This window comes from Dermacentor silvarum, chromosome 6 (genome assembly GCF_013339745.2).
Source record: "Dermacentor silvarum isolate Dsil-2018 chromosome 6, BIME_Dsil_1.4, whole genome shotgun sequence".
NCBI classification, from domain to species: domain Eukaryota; kingdom Metazoa; phylum Arthropoda; class Arachnida; order Ixodida; family Ixodidae; genus Dermacentor; species Dermacentor silvarum.
Genome location: NC_051159.1, coordinates 40004663 through 40022856, shown reverse-complemented (window position 1 = coordinate 40022856; position 18194 = coordinate 40004663).

Here is an 18194-nt window from a genome sequence, read left to right as displayed (position 1 = left end):
TGTCCCTGGCTCACACCCGCATAACCAATGCGGGTATGCTCCACACGTGAATTTATTATCGTTAATCGGGACGTAACTGACTAGTATGCGATCTTATTGATGTCATGACGTATCAATCATTTTAGTCATACATTCGTATCCTTCCACGCCGATTTTGATATATGCCAAGGGTAGGAGACGCGAGTGTTCGGCAGTTTTTCGATAGGGTTTTAGCGTGACACCACCACCACCACCGACACTCGTGAGACACTACGAGCTTCGCTTGAACAACGATTGCAAGCCATGACAACCGAAACAAGCGCGAACGAGACCAAATCAAGCAAACCAAACAAGCGCGAGCGAGAGCTGACGCGAGCCGACAATAGGTACGAAACGAGCGGTCCGACAGAGACGTGTACGCATCGAGCGGTCGGGCGGGTCCACATTACGCCAGTTTCCCGCACGCAGGTCACTGAAGGGTCCGCTCTCATTGGTCTCCACCGTTTGCGGCTCGCGTCTTTCACCTCCTGCTCCACGTTCGCTCTTTCATCTTTCGCCGCGATCGTTCGCTCGGTTACGCCGCGGACGCCAACACCCGCCGCAGTAACGGGCCATTATGAACTGCGCTCTAAAAAAGCACAGGGTCTATGAAAGATGTCCGTAGGGGAGGACAACAGAAAATAATTTGTACCATTCAGGTTTCTTTCATTCACACCCAAAGCACAGTAAACAAGTTTCCTTTCATCCAGCCCCCAGTATAATGCGTCCCCCTTTGTCGGGTATCGAAGATGCGAGCTCAGAGTACAGCCACCGAACAACCGCGGCGCTTTAATCATTGGTTAACTTCAAAACAGCCGCCAAGCCACGTACTTATTCCTCTCGATGCTCCGCTGGGAAGTCTTGGAGCGAATGAGAGTAGGGAAATAAACAAATAAACAACGTAGACTCCTGGATGGCTTCTAAAGCAGGGCCACATGATCTCCGCCCGAATTGGCTGACTACAACGCCTCAACGCGTGGCTCGGTCGTGCCTTCCACGACTGGCACTTATCGTTATCGGCGTTATCGGCGAGATTATGCTCTGCGGTCGTGGAGTACGGAGGATAAGCTGCGGCACACCAGGACCAACTGTACGACGCCGCGTCTATTGAACGCGCGCCCGCTGGAACACCAATTACCCAGTGGCGAAGCATCCGTGTACGTCACACATGGTTCATAACCAGTAATGGAATGTGGCCGTGGCACCTAATTCCTTTGATGATACCGCTGGCCGGGCTGGGCTATATTATTTTTATTTCTTTTTTTTATGCCCTCACTAACTTATGTCAATAGAGCGCGCAGATGGTCGTGACACACTCTGAGAATGGGGAGTTCCTTATTTTTTTATTCATGCATCCTATGTAGTAATGGCGCCGAAAATATTGAGAATCTTTTGTTAGCATATCGCAGTACCTATTGCGAGGTAAATTAAGACGTGGTTACCCTAGATGAAGTCCTTGAGTTTTCAAGATGGTACAAGAAATGGGGTAGTAAAGAAAAGGCGAAGAACTGAAAAAACTACTAAACAGCAATAAGACGCTTTCCCGAAACCTGGAGAAGTATTAGAATATGCGCGCTGCGGCAAACGCGCACTGTCCGCTGCAACATCCATTTTCAAGTGGGATGCGAGACATGGCTGATTGGTGAAACTCCAGCAAGGTGGGCTCCTCTATTGTCTGCCTCGGCAATATAACTATCAATACCTGGGTGTATATGTACACGAAGGAAAAAAACCTACTGAAGCGCCCACCAAGATAATGTAAATATGAACGGAATGCAGCGATAACAAAACGTAGAGCACTTTGGGGCAGCGATAAATACGATGTAGGTGCCAGGAAATTGGAAACGTGTAATGGTGCCAGCGCTAACATTCGCAAATGCAATTCTGTGCCATAAATCAGAAATATTGTCGGGGTTGAAGATTAACCAAAGAATGGCAGGCCGACTGGGCTTAGGGGCCCACGGTAAAACCACAAATGAGGCAATGAGGTATAATGAGGTGAAGTTACGTGGGTTGGGCTTCTTTCGAAGTCAGAGAAACGCCGAGCAAGATTAGTTTTGAAGAAAGGGGTATACGAAACATGGATAAAAGAAGTGGCCGGCTAAAGTGCAGAAATATCTGTACCTCAAAATCGTGGACAGGGAATGGCAACCGAATCCAGGGTAACAAGAAGTGTAAATAGGCAACCAACAGTCATAAAAAAAATGAAGTGAGAGAAACAAAGACGGCAAATTCTATGCAACAAAATGGCAACAAAATAATACATGGAGATTTACAAAAAAAATGGCGATAAAGAAATCAGGTTGGAAAATCTGTATAACTCAAATTGCTATTTGATATTTAAAAATTGCTATTTAAAATCTCTATAACGCCTTGCTATTTGAGGCCCCAGCTGGCTGCCTGAGGGCAAAAACACAGCGGAGCAAATATGCGCCACAGGATGTGGCACTGGCATGTGCGTGCTGCAAAAAAAAAAATAATAATAATAGCCCGGAAACGATTTGACACATCGTAATGCAATGCGGAGATATTCAACCAGCGAGATTCGCAGAGAGTGTCCACCTTCCAGAAGTGTTGAGTGTCAAAGAAGATGGAAGGATTAACTGGTCAGCAATCAAGACGAGTAAAAGACGATTAGAGTATTGGTGGGGAAAAAAATAGGGAAGAGGTTGATAGAACCGGAGTAATTGCAAGTGCAGGTAATGGTATACAGAGTGTAGTGACGGAGGTTTTAAATACGAAAATTACCCTCGCGATCAGACAGGCAAAGGGATCGATAGCGATAGATGCAGCAAAACCTGAATAAATCAAGCAGGCTATTTAGCCCCGCCCCGCTTCAAAAAGAATGCCAATAATAATAATAGTAATAATAATAACGATCATCATCATCATCATCATCATCATCATCATCATCATCATCATCATCATCATCGGGAGCCTACATGCAACAACACATTTCCATCCCCCTCCCCTAGTTCGGTGCATTTTATCTCTCTATAGAAATACATAGTGCTGTTTACTCTTTTATTCATTGAACCATTGTTGTTCTTATTATTTATAAACGATCTACCTAATGTACTTACTACTTGTAACTGTTTGTTATATGCTGATGACACGACCATTTACTCATCGCATAAATCGCTTACCGAGCTTCAAGAAACACTTAACACCGATCTTAACAATGTGTATTCATGGTGCATTGATAATCAACTTCAAATCAATCCTTTAAAAACAACGTTTGTACTCTTTCATAACCCACAAACTATGATTTCTTCTTCCATGACTGTCTCGTTAAATACTTTTGTCATACCGACATCTGATACTGTTAAATTCCTGGGTGTTACTCTCGACAAACATCTTAAGTTCAATAGCCATGCCAACTCATTAATAAAAAAGGTTTCATTTGGCATCCGCATTATCATTAAAACGCGTTCATTCTTCCAACCTCATGTGATTTGCTCGTTGTATCATGCTTATATTAATAGTCATTTATCATACTGTTTATCTTCATGGGGTAATACATATGCCATTCATCTCAAACCACTTGGACGTCTTCAAAATCAGGCAATAAAATTAATGACTTTTAGCTCATTCCGTTGCCATTCTTTACCTATCTATCAACATCTTCGCATTTTACCCATTCAACAGCTGTTCTATCACAAGTTGTCACTCATTAAATTTCGCCTCTTTCATCGTGAAATATCATTAGACAGCCTTCCTTTTGATAACCTCATGAACAAAAATAATACTAGGTTTTCAGAACGCAATAATCTTCTCTTACCTAAAATCAGATCCAACTATGGAAAATTTACACTTCGCTTCTATGGTATTTCACTTTGGAATCGCATCCCTGCTAATATTAAGTCATCTCTTTCATTGCAATTTTTTAAACACAATATGAAAAGAATACTGTTAGCAGAACCATCTTTTCATTTGTCATAAATACATTTTTCGTTACATTACTTCTGTTACTGTATCGTTAGGCTTCATATTTTTGTAAAAGAATTTGTATTTGGATTGTTCATTGATATGTAGAAGAGCGAAATTTTTAGTTACGCATTACTAAATATTCCTGCCTTTCATTATTGATTGTGATATTATTTTATAGCGCTGTTTTAATACCTATCTAATTGTTTTCTATTTATTATACCTTGTTCCCTATGAATTGTATTTTTGACGCGTTTTTTCCCTTTTTTCTTTTGTTTGTTTGTTCGCCATCTTCTTGGTGCTCTAATACTCTTATGTATCCACTAATGATAGGAGGTCCCCCTGGCAGTTTCTTACTCTGGGACCTCCTGATACTGTATATAATATGTAAGCCCTTTTTCTTTGTACATGCAATAAACATGCAATAAACATGCAATAACATGCAATAAACATGCAATCACGTGGCGCTCGTTGGCTTCAAGCGGCGTCTATAGCGCCCACTATACTGATTGCACCGATTGAAATCCCCCAGTCTCCCAGTCGCCGGGCTCTAAACAGACACATCAGTTACTCCCGTCGCATTTGCCCTTGGATTAGCGCTCGGTCGAGGCCTTGCGGGGTGGCTGCGGCTCGGCTTCGGCGGAGCCTCAATTTGCTAACCCACGAAAACCTGATCTACATAGCACTAAAGCCCGGGAGACAGGCCCAAGTATTACTTAGGGCTAACTTAACTTTGGGCACACAACAAACGAACAAAGTATTTGTGCGTGCGTGTGCTTGTGTTTGTGTCTGTGCGCATGTGTGTGCTTGTGCGTGTGTTCGTGCGTGTGAAAAAACAATGAAAGGAAATGTGAGCAGGAGCTCACATGAACGCGACGCGCCTTATCCCATGAGTGGTCACACTTGCAACATAGAAACAATGCATCGGCAGCGGTCTCTGCATGTCCATGAGCCAGCTCTCCGTTGGACGATACCCTCGTCCGTCTATGTTTACAAAGTACGACACGCGAGATTTCCTGCCTCTTTTTCTGTTCTTTGCCGATGCTGCGCGTCAGGGCGGAGGAGCTACCTACGCTCGCGTGCTCTTTTGATTACAGTTTATTCTCTCCTCTCTCCAGGCATACATGACTGGGATAACATTGTACGCAAAGAAAAGGCCGAGTAGAAAACGTTGCACTAACCAGTCGTACGAAACATAAAGAAGACAAAAAAAAAAAAGAGCGGACAGGAAGACTTCCGTCGATGATTGCTCATCCCAGCATCTTTTCGGTGTATTATGTTTCCCAATTGTTCTTTCAATCATCCACGATGCATTGTCATCATCCATGAGAATATTTTTGCTGTGTCGTTGGCTTTCACCTCGCACTTCATTCGTGTTATAAGTCGGGCAACAAGATGATAACAAGAATAGAATGCCAACGCAGTTGAAACATATATAGTTGAAAAAAAAATGTCGTTCAAAACAATTTGGCAGACTAAACTGTATATATAGTTGAAGTCCACATAAGGCGAAGCACTCATGATTTGACAAACACGGTTGTATGAATAATACAACTGTTGTTTAGGGAACGGTTATACAGAGATTATATTGAACACGGGGGCATAGCTGTTCATTTTCATCCGGTGACCACCTTTCACCGACTAACAATCGTTAAATGTTATCACTCGGCGCTAGACGTGCCTTTCTGTATCGGAGGCTTCTCGAATGCATTATCGATGGTTCTATCTGTTGTCTACGTTGTCGCCGAACCTCGTGTAATCAAATCTTGTGCGTGACGGGAACACTATAGTGTAGATTCCAGAACTTACGCGAACACCAGCGATTACGCTGGAAGGTTCATGTATAAATGGTTCATATATAAATGGTTCGCTTACAAATGAACCCCCCGTGTATAAATGACCGACGCGTCTGATCCGCTGATCACATTCTCGACGATCGGCGACATTTCTCGCCGCTAGCATTGTGCTTGAGTGTTACAGTGTTACTTGTGTTACTGGGCGTAAGTTCGCCCAATAAAGAGTTAAATTTCGAACTCACAGTTTTACACTGCTTCGTTCTTCACCGTGTTGCGAAAGCCGTTGGTCCGTGGGGTCCACGAAGGTTCCATGTATGGTGCCGTGCCAGGTGCCGAGAGGAGGAGTTATCCAGGGAGATTAGAAAAACTGGTTTATATACAAATGTACATATGGTATATTACAAGATGGGCTCCATGATATTGGAGCCGTCTACATGCTAACATCTTTGCATGTTGTAGCGTTTACATCTCCGAGCGTTCTACATGGTCGAGCGTCCTCTACATGGTCGAGCGTCTCTACATGGTCAAGCCTCTCACAACACTCAAGTCCCCTGTTATATCCCTTTCGTTTCCCTCTTTCACTCGACGAGGGAATACACTGTAGTTCTTTTAGCCAATCAGCATCTTGGGTCACGTGGCCATATCCCGCACGTGATGCGTCGTCGTTTCCCGCCGGGCTCCGCCTCCAATCTTGCTAGGTCGCCCCCGAACACAGGCAGCGGTTGACACCTTGGAAACTGAACGTTGATGCGTTCCCCCGGGATTGCCAGACACTGGCCCCCTTCAAGATTCGCCTCTCCATAGCGGTCAGTTCGCGGAACCAGGGAGGGCGGTGGCTGTCTCGAAAGGGCGCCAGGCTTCGTCGTGGTTCGGGCGGCGCTGGTAATTCACGGAACCGCACCGAAGGGGCGACGCTGCCGTTTAGCGACGCATGACGTAGCCTGGAGACCAATCGCTGATACCTCAGTACCAGGTGACAATTCTAGGCCGCGAGAAAGGGGCACCAGGTTGGCGCGTCTGAGTCGGCGCCGGCCTCCTTTGTCCCGAAGGACCGCCAGACACAACAACCGGTACTACAACGTGGTAATATATATGCTGTAGTGTTTATATTCATAATAAGTAAGACAGAATGTTTCTAAAGGCAAGATATAAGACTGAAAGCAAACCAAAACACAGGAGCACGTGCCCATCACACTTGCCTCCGTAGTACATAATTTTAGACTGAACTATCACCGGGATCAGACCACCATAACGGCCCTTCGACCACACGCAACAAAGTGGCTACACTCGGGGAAGAGTGCTTCGCATTTAAAGGATCACCCGTGACGTGACCAAAAAGCCGTATCGCGTCCTTTTCCTCTTGCACTGTATGAAATTCCTGCGCTCTCTTCTTTTTCTTTCTCTCTCTCTCTTTTTTTTTTTTTCAAAAACCATTCGGTCTGAGTATCTCGTAAGTGGTTGTTTGCGCTTAACCACAACAAACGCGCGGCGTATGCCACGTATCTAAGCTTCGTTATGGTTTCTCAAGACCTTATCTCGGCATTGGAAGCGGCTCGAAGCCGGCTGAGGCCATCAGGTGCTGCGTGACTTACCTTGCGCAATCAGTCGAGGTTTACTGCACTTTGCAGCGGCCAAGGGCCGCTACGACTGTTTCGCTTATTACTCCAGCTTCGCCGACATCGGCCGCTAGGTGTGCAAGACAAGAGACATTAAAGATTATGCCGATCCAAAGCACATGTTGCACTCTATGTGAAGCAAGGCTTTGGTGGCTTTGGTGAAGCTGCAAATTATACACTGTAAACCTAAATGCGATGCTTACAACTGTATTTATTTTCATTCTACGCAACATGTATCTTGTGTAATGTTTGCGCACCACACAGGTCACAACTTGAATGACATTTAATGCTTATACTTATGCACTATACAACGTTCGAAAGCTATGCCAGAATGCAAACAGCAATTCCCGAGAATGCGCACTGTGAACCGTTGATGCAGTGACGTCAGGAGGACGAAGGTGATGCTTGTCCAGGGAAAATTGGTAGATAATAGTGATTTTTGTGAACAGGGATTTTTGAGACTGAACCGAATACAAATCGAATAGTGCCAGAAGTTAATCTAGTCGAATGACGAATACTTTTTGAATAGTTTCCGAATAATGAATAGTCGTTATCACAAATAATATGAAACGATGTTCACATCCCAGTATTCTTAAAGTTAGCAAGTTTCTGTCATTACATAGTACGTTATGAAGCGTTGTTTATTGAAAGCACGAATGGAGCATTAGGAGCAAACAAGTAGTTTCTTCGCATGAACAGGGCTCTTCAAGGAGTGGGAATGATTGCTGTACAGCCTGTAAAGTAGGGCTACCTAAGTGAAGTAGCCTTCTCCACTGCACAAATTCTCATGTTTTATGTATATTCTATGCCCGTGAGGGGGAAAACTTACCATACTTTTGCTCCAATTTTATCTTTATTTGGGAACAGTTGGTGTAGTGAAATATTCGAAGAGTATTCGAAAAATATTCGCATTTACGAATAGTGACTATTCGATTCGAAGACCGCGAATCAAATAGGACAGTACTCGATTCGTTGCGCGAAAGTTTCGAATATTCGCCCACCCCTAAAAATTGGTGAGAAGAGGTGTATGCAGGGAGAGACGTACGATGCGAAAGACGAGGGGACACAGTCTCGCACAATCAAGTTCGGCGATATATATTCCTTTCGCGTGACGTAGTGCTCAACCAGCTAATCAGCTCATCCGGATTCGCTCCACCAGCCAATTGAGAGAGAGAGCGAGAGAGGCTTATTTGAGGAAAGTAAGAGAGGTCGGCCTGAGCAATAGTTTGCTCTGGCCTGCTACTCTACAATGGGGAAAGGGGGGGGGGGGTAACCGGCCAATAAGCTCACGCTGAAAGTAATATCACCGAAGGCGACCGTCCGAGCTAGCATACGTCCCAAGTTTGACTATTCGTCCGCTTCATTCCTGCATCTGCCGCCTAATGGGAACTGGCGTGCTCTCATACGTGCTACGTGACGTGACACACGTGTTAAAGGACCGTGCGCACCACGCCTACTGCACATGCGTGCGCCATATTACTTGTATTTCTCGGGAAATATTCGAACACGGAGGGAAGACCTTGCGCGATGGTTTTCCACTTCCCCTCTGCGCCAACTATAGAGTTTTGCGCCAGCAGTGGTGGACAGCACCATATATAAGAGTGCATGTTCAGCGACTAAACTTTCGCCCAGGTTGAAGGGTTGGAGACGTGAAAAAATGTCTTCTCTCGGTGTGAACGGCGTTTTTTAAAGCTTCCATTCGTTAACACGCACCAGCTATGCGAAACGTGGTTACGCATTATAATTCTGCTAGCGATGGACAGCGCGCAATGACGCATATCTTGTTCTCCAAATGCGCTGCGTATTAATGTTCGAGCTTGACATTGGCAAATTAGAACATTTTGCACAGAGAAGCGGTGACGGTCACGTGTTTACATTTCAACAGTGCCTCGACCGCATTCCAATTAACGATACCGGCATGCTTTGAAGTTTTGCTATAAATGCGTTTATTTGCCCGAAGGAACATGCTTTCAAATTTGATAATTTCACAGTACACACGGCACTTGTAAGCGGTTAGCTATATGGCATATACTTGACTGGTCTTCTCCGAGAGCCCTTAACCTGTGCCGAGCTCCCTGTGCAGAGTAGCCAACCGAACACTTAACCTGGTTAACCTCTCAGCCTTTCCCTTCTTGTTTTCCTCCTCCTACTCCGAGAGCCCGTATTGCTACGTGAAACAACAAAGTTGTGTTACACTGTTTTCCTTACAGCGTGCTTTCTGTCGCGATAACGCTTAGTGGACTTCTTAAACGACCTCTTAAAGATACGAAAGAGTGCTCGGAAATGACCAGTCGACTGCGCGATTTATGGTAATGTCATATTTAGACACGTGCTCCGACAAGGTGAAGCACTGGTTATACCTTCGTCTGTATTAAGCGAAGCTTTAGAGGCTCGCTTGTGTCGGAGTCGGTGTACGCGGTATTGGCTCGAGCGTCGTCGCCTTCCGCAGCTGGCTCGTTCGCGCCCCTCGGATTGCGCACTCGTGCTCGGCACTCGCTCGTGCCACTGCTCCCGCTTTCTGCGTCGTCGTCGTCTTCCACAGCTGGCTCCGTTGCTGCTCATCATTCCAGCGTTCACTTCTATTCGGTTGTCGTAATGGGGAGGCCGCGTTCACGGGGGTATGAGCCATTCATTGTCTTACGGGATGGTATGGTATGGTATGATAAACTTTATTCAGGTCCTGAAGATCAACCCTTAGGATGACGCAGGCGGCTCCCACGTCGGGACAGTAAGGTTTACCGCCGTGTCGTGGGCCTTCTGGACGGCCTGTACTTGATCTAAAAGCACTCCACTGTGAAGCACTCGCCGCCACCAGTCTCTTTCCTTGTCGCAGTCTGTGAAAGCCAAAAGACATTGCCAAAGCATGTGATCCAGAGTAATGATGCCATTACACTTCTCGCAATTGATTGGTACCTCTCTTTCTGGATATAGCTTGTTAATACAGTTTGGACTGGGATAAGTTCTTGTCTGTAACAATCTCAGAGTCACCGCTTGAGCTCTATTGAGCTTGGCGTGTGGCACTGGGAATTCCCTTCTGTTCATCTAGTAATGCTTCGTGACTTCATTATATGTAAGTAATCGGTCCCTGTTCTCCTCCAGCATATTATTGGGGTCCGGGTAGCGTAGTGCACAGATAATAAGTCCTCGTGCAGCTGCGTTAGCCATATGGTTCAAATTCCTCCGAGATGGATCGACAGACCCCATGTGTGCAGGAAACCAGCGGATTTCGATCCCTTGGCTGTCCATCTCACCGATCAGCTGGGCAGCCCTTTTGGTTACAAAGCCTTTGGTAAAGGAAGGAAGGTACCTTTCCCAGTGGTACCAATTCCCAGTGCCTTTGGTAAAATGTCTAATAGCCATCTTAGAGTCACTGTAAATTCACGTCCACTTATTATTCCTTAAAGCCAATGCTATCGCTACTTGTTCCGCCACTGTCGCTTCTTTAGTCATGATAGTAATAGCATCCCGAGTGAGTCCATCTGCATCTACTACTACTGCCGTAAAGGTTTTCTTTCCTCTCACCCATGCAGCATCCACAAAAGCCGCATGTTCTGTGTCCTGTTCTATCTCCTGCAGGAGAGCTTTGGCCCTTGCCTTTCTTCTTTCCAGGTTGTGCATCGGGTGCATATTTCTGGGAAAAGGAGTCGTCTTGATGATCTCTCTTATACTACATTTTAGTTCTACTGTGTCTTCCGAATTTTTGGATTCGCTTGGGTACCACCTTACCTCTTCGAGTATTGCTCTACCTGACCTTGTTTCCGAAAGCCTCTCTCTGTGGGCAATTTTCTGAGCTTCAAATATTTCGACTATTGTGCTGTGGAGACCTAGTTTCATTAATTTATCATCCGGTGTGCTAACCGGCAATCCCACTGTTGCTTTGAGATGGATAAATTTAACTTTGGAGCAATTGAATTTCGAATAATCGCGAGCGGCAATGGCGGGCGAATGCTGCTAACCACGCCGCCGAGCTAACTCGAGACATCGAACGCAAGCGACAACAGCGACGAGCAGAGAGTCGTACAACGCAACGGAAGGAAAAAAAGAAGGAAAGGGAAGGGAAGGAGAAGTAGTACGAAAGGGAAGGAAAAGTAGAAGGTCAGGTACGCACACGACAAGCTTCGCTTACCCCCATTATCTCGACAGGGGAAGGGCTGGTGATTTTTTTTTCTTTCATTGCAGAAAGCGTATAGAAATGCGCAAGTGAACTAATTGTTTCGTTCATTAATATACGAGCACTAAGTTGGCAGTTATTTATTTTGTCAGAGCGGCTGTGTTTAGTTTACGCGGTGAGACGTGCTGCCTAATATGCACCCGTCGTCCTGCAGTCAAAGCGCTACCTATCAACTATCACGTGATTCGACGAAACCATCCAGCGATCATCTATGGTCATTAAGCCCACTTGCGTATACTTTCTACGGTATAGGATATGCGGCTAGCGCTATCGAGCAGGAAGTAAGTGCAGGCAGCCCAACCGAGCAACAAGTGTTCCTTCTTGTTTGGCCGAGACCGGTCGTGTGAGCAGAGCTTCAGATTGAAAGCTCGCATGTCTTGAACGTCTGAACATTACCTGGAATTTCTGCATTTCGTCACCGCCTCTTACGAGAACAATCACCTTGTCGACTGCAAGAGAAATCGACCGGGGCCGATCCAGGATAACATGTGAGGACACCTCTTTCAGATTTTTTTTTCTTCGGTAAATTTTATATTGCACGAGCAGTGTGGCAGTGACTGCTTCACGGGAAAAAAAAACAGAGAAATATCTTTTTTTTTGTCCAACCACGAGCATCGCCGACCAGAATTTTTGTCAGCTGCAGCAAAGGTCGTTGGTGATAACCTTGAACTGTTATTGACAATTTGCAGGAATCCATCCTTCGTCGCATTCAAGTTTGTAATCGAACCATGTGTCGATCGACCCCACCAAGTATACTAACCCTGTTGTTTACCAAATTTGTAGGTGTAGGAAGATGTGACTGTGACCGACGAGACATGCCGTGGTCCCAACATTTGTTCGAAGGCGAAGCGAAGCGGTGAGCGGATCGGCGGCTGCAGCGTCCAGCCCCTTGACAAACTATTTCCCCCTTGATTTGTCGAAAAAGAAAATTCAATAAAAGTGGGGAAACCTGTTCCTACTAATGTGTAATAACGGTTTTAAAGTAAATTAAATATAGATGAATAGGGGTTTTGAAGTAATACCCAAAGCGCATATTTTTTTTTTTAGGTAAAAAAAAAAGGCCAATTGGAAAAATGAGGAAAGCGTCCAACGCGGCCGAGATCGAGAGCGCCTTGTTCGATGCCCGTGAATAGAGTGCGCGCTGATGACGATGACGCTACAGAACTCATAAGTTCTTATTTATTTATTTATTTATTTATTATTTATTTATTTATTTATTATTTATTTATTTATTTATTTATTTATTTATTTATTTATTTATTTATTTATTTATTTATTTACTTATTTATTTATTTATTTATTTGCGCAATACTGCAGGCCAACGCGTGGCTCAGGCAGGAGGAGATTATTGTTTAGTCCAGGGCTGGACAATGAAACTTTGCAAAGGTATCGTGGTACATGGACTGAGTCCCTAAGTATTACAGAAACAGATCGAAGATACTATAGTAAAGCAACTGTATCCGATAAGATACTTGCCATAGTTGCCGCCAGCAGAATTCGTTCTTATCAAATTTACTTTTCTAGCACGTATGAATTTTTCTTTCGATATTCTATTCAAATATTACATCGCCATTCCGCAGTAGCCTATGCGGCCGGTCGGACTTGCAGCAGATTAGTTCACGGACGCTGCGGAACCCGCGATTTTTCAATGCCGCCTTAATAATTTGTGCGATGCACTGCTTTATGAGCCAATCATAAAGCGGGTGAACGTCTTATTTTCCTATATACGTGTTCCTTTGTACGTGCACGTAATTGTCCCGTACTAAGATTCAGTGCGTAAACTGCATATTATGCTCTAAATAGGTTGCGAGCGTTCTAGGGACCTAGCAATGTTTATAAGCAAACGTCACGCTATGTACTTTTAGTTTCGATGTGTCAGTAAACGACACTAAATGTTTCGCAGGGTATCGCGGTAATAAAAGACGTAGCACACTGCGAAGTTGAAAGAGCCAGCATTTTTAATTATATAACCACCCCGCTTCAAATGAGATGCTGATATATTTATTGTCATTATCATGATAATGACATAGTGTTCAAAGTGAGCTTAACTTTAAGAAAAGGTTAAATTTATAGCTTGAGCTGTCGCGTCCCGCTGATGATGGTTTTGCAAAACGAACGCCTTGATTTGAATTCGTACTCCTGAGACCCAAGAACAGGTAGATCGTGTAACAGCAAACAATGTTTCATCTAAGAGAGCATGCCTTCTGTCATTAGGCGCGCTCAGCTTTTTGGCAAGAACTTGCAAAACATAACGCTCGCAAAAGGGTGTTGCGACACTGCGGTAGTTGGTATTGCATCTTGTTGTGGAAACAGAGGGAGTATTGAGACAGGCGGTAAACGGCCGGCCGGCGACTAATGCAAAGTATACATGCATCTATCAGACCGGCATACTAGCATTGATTACTTCTGGTATGAACAAGGAAACGTCGCTGGAGCCGCTGTTGGCGACAAGAGGCCTTGTCCTCGTCAGGGCAGCAACAGTTTCTGCTGTGACACAGATAATTCGCCTCGTCGAAACGTCGGCTTCAGCAACATTTCTTCAACAACTGATAATTTCAAGCCTCCAGCTTCCTGCTAACTTGTCTATTGTTACGATCGAGACACTGAAAAGGTTTGTCAACAACAACAACAAAACAAAACGTCGGCTCTTTTACTCCGTGAAGATGGTTAACCAGTGCGGCCCCGGTGTTTATCACTGGGTTAATACCGAGGGTTCATTAAAGTATTTCTCAATTATGAGGTTACACACACGTTCGGCTGCGACGGAGAGAACGACGTCACTGATGGCGTGCCCGAAGTCCGCCATTGTCGCTTGCGTTCGATGCCTCGAGTTTGCTCGGTGGCGTGGTTAGGAGCATTCGCTCGCCATTATAGCTTGCGATTCTTCGAAGTTAAATTGCTGCAAAATTAAATTTGTCCGTCCCGTAAGACAATGAATGACTCATACCCTCTTAAGCAATGGCTGATACTGGCTGAGCAATGGCGTAAACGCGGCCTCCCCGTTACGACAGAAGCGGAATTCTACGCTGGAATGATGAGTGACAACGGAGCCAGCTGTGTCGTGGTACCACGTTGGCTGTGTACGAGGACGACGACGACGACGAACGCGGAAGCAGTGGCACGAGCAAGTGCCGAGCACGAGCACGAGTGCAACTCGAGGGGCGCCAACTAGCCAGCTGCGGAAGAAGACGCCGACGCTCGATCCAATGCTGATGATGATCATTTTCTGATTACAGGCGATTTCGCCTAGCCAGCTTTAAAAAGAAAGAAAGAAAGAAAGAAAGAAAGAAAGAAAGAAAGAAAGAAAGAAAGAAAGAAAGAAAGAAAGAAAGAAAGAAAGAAAGAAAGAAAGAAAGAATAAAAGGCAAGACCAGGAAAAGTAGAGATAACAAAAAAAAAAAAACACTTGTTAAACAACTAAAAACAAGAATACAACAAACCTATAGAAACGGTGACAGTGGTGAAAAGGAGCGTGGTGCGTGATAATGTGGGTGAAAAAAATGGGAAAAGAAGATTAGAAAAGCTCACTCAGAGAAAAACTGCTCTTGTCAAGGCACCACCGCCACGATTCAATAGCTAAGAGAATCTAAGAACCCGTTAAATCATGCGAGTTTTTTCAGGTTAGGCTAACTGATTGTGCGATGACACAGCTATTGCCTTATAAAATTTTAAATTTAGATTTGAAGTTTTATTAGGACCTAATAAAATTCGCAGCCTTAGTTGCTTCAGTGACGTTGGCTGTCTTTCTTGCCCCCTTCAACCTATTATTCTTTCATATACTTCCATTCGTCCAATAAGCGCGCAGCTCATAGCGTTCGTGTTGTGTGTGTCTCGGTCCTTGTTCGTCTCGCTATTTCCACTATACAAGATGCTCGCAAAAGTTGTGCGAGGCACCACCGCTCGCCCAAATTTTACAACAAACTCGTCTTTCGCAATATCTTTAGAAGGCTTGGTGGCAAAATGTTGGCAACTTTCTAAATACGCTCACTGAAAGGGAAGAAAATGTGCAAACGGGTCACGGAACTTACCAGTAAATGCGACGTTCATAGACGTGGGGAGAGCAGCCGAAGAAAGGGTGTTAAACCGAGCTGAGGGAACAACATAGGGGATAGGGGTGTCGGAAAGGAAACTAGCTATGGAACTATGTATTGAACAGCAAAGAATTATATATAAGAAAACGAGAATTCGTTGCGCTTCGAAGCGCTGAGCCCTACTGTTAGAACTCGAATAAAGGTATCTGATTCTCCGAACGCAGTTTTATAGGAGAAAATTTGGCCGATGACGACTACAGTGGAATATCGCAGATACAGTCTTCGTATTATCGTATCATCGAATAAAACGTATCACCCGAACATACCCTTATATAAGAAAAAGAAACAGCATATAAGGGGAAAAAACGTATTATCCCGAAGAACGTATTATGCAGAATCGCATCAACGAGATTCCACTGTATTTGTTTGTAGCGTCCAAAAACAGCGCCTAAAGTATTCGGGATGTGTGGCCGTCGTGTAAAAGTATCCGCTTAGAGGCAAACAAGCAGGTAGTTTGCATGTCGAAGGCCGTGAGTTTTATGGTTAGTAGGAGGTATATGAAAGAACCTGCGTTTGAAATAGTAAAAAAATATGGCTGGAGTGATAGAGCAGAGCGAAAGTAGGCTTCGCGTCCCTTTGTTTAAGCTTTCTTTTATGATGCTCGCTGATTGTGATAGCACCCATTTAGTTCTGCCTCGTGTTATCCAAGTCATCTCTAATAGTGAACTGCAGACCATATTTTGTTCCGGTTCCGTACAGTAATATCGAAAACGGCGCCTGTTGGGTCAACTGACTTAGAACAGCGTGGCGACACGAAAGCACATGTGCGGCAACAGCGACGGCTCCTATAGCAGATTAACTACGAGAAAACGTTGTCCTCTTAATTGTTCAGCGCCAGCTTTCGTGGCTTGGAATTTTATTACGGAACTTCCGTGCGGGTGAGCAGTGACTGGGTCAGTGCTCATAAACTGTAATCAAATTACTCAAAATCTGAACCGATGTGTGCTGCTGTTCCAGCTTATTTTGACACAAACTGCCCGACACGACGCGGCTCAAGGAAAGAACGGGACAGACGACCACAGTGTCCGCCATGCTGAAAGAACGAATAACGAAGAAGTCATAGTTCCATCGGTTAAATTCGTTTTTTTTTTATAATGCGATATCAATTATATGGACACTACGCGTGCATTTCTGCCGTCGGTGTCGCCGTCGTCTTTGTCGTGAGGTTCCGTATAAAATACACGGGCGATGAAGTCGTTGCCTCGCGCCGTATGCTCTGTGTGCGAGAGAAAGCGTGCGAGGGTGAGCCGGCGATCACGGCCCAGTCTCGCGCACGCAAGGGCGGGAAGCGGAAAGGAAGCGCGCCGTCTTCCAGTCGCGCGATAAGCTCCGGAGAGAGGGTAGGGAGGGGGGGTTACTCCGCGCCGCCCGGTTACTCCGGCCGCAAGGCTCCAGGGCGATTCAGCCGCCCACCCGGGCGGCTGTATCTTGAAAGCCATCTCCGGTGGGGGCACAGTCCTTCCTGCGCTGTGTTTTCGCGGCTTAGTTCGCGTTGATGCGAGCGGCGGGACCAAGTGACGTCAATTCGCTCGCTGCTGCTGCCGCGCTTACTCACTACAGCGTTTTGACAGCGTGTTTCCGTGGTCATCGACTGAGATGCGTTCATGTTTGCTTGTGCGCGCCTGTTTACAAGTTTATGCGGCCGATAAAACTACTATCCTTACTTCGTGTGGCTGTCCAGTAGTTTTCTCTCGCAATCGATGCTTCGCGGCGAAACTGCGATTTTTTTTTCATGTTTCCAGTAAAAGAATTACACGTGGTATATAACAGTACATTCCAGAATGAATTTGGCTAATGTTCGCGTACATTCTATAAATGTACAAAACCATTCGCGCCGCGCTCACAATTTGATTATAGACAGTCCCTTTTCGGTATAGAAAATTTTAATCCTGGGTTTTATGTGCCATAACCACGATCTGATTATGAGGTACACCGTATTAAGGAACTCCAGATTGATCTGGACCGCCTGGGATTCTTTAACGTGCACCCAATGCACGGTACAAAGGCGGTATTTTTTTTTTTTTTCATTTCGCCCCCATCGAAATGCTGCCGCCGCGGCCGCGATTTGATCCCGCGAGCTCGTGCTTAGCAGCCCAACACCATATCCAATAGGCCCCCTCTCATTATAGATTTGGCGACAACGTTAAAAAAAATTTCGGATACAGTACATAGGTGCGTTTAGCGCCGAGCCATAGCTTGATAACAGTGACAGTCCGGTGGGAGAAACACCGGAGAAAAGTGAAATATGCGCGTGGCAATATATACAATATACCACACGTATCTGAATATGTAAGCGCAGTCTTGTCGCCAGGGCCCGTGCGACCGCACCGCGCAGCTGGCAAACAAAAGACGACAAAAGGCGCATTACAAACACGATATGCATTGTGCGAGTACAAAGGACTTCGCCTTTTTTTTTTTTTTTCTGCTGCTGGAGCGCTGCACAGTTCACCGCGGATGTTTACCAACTCGTCCAGATGCCGGTTATAGACGGTGCACACTGTGACTATCTGACCTGTTTTGGCTAAGAGGCACGATACCAGTGCCGGGCACTCGGGCACACTGTAGCGCCGGTATG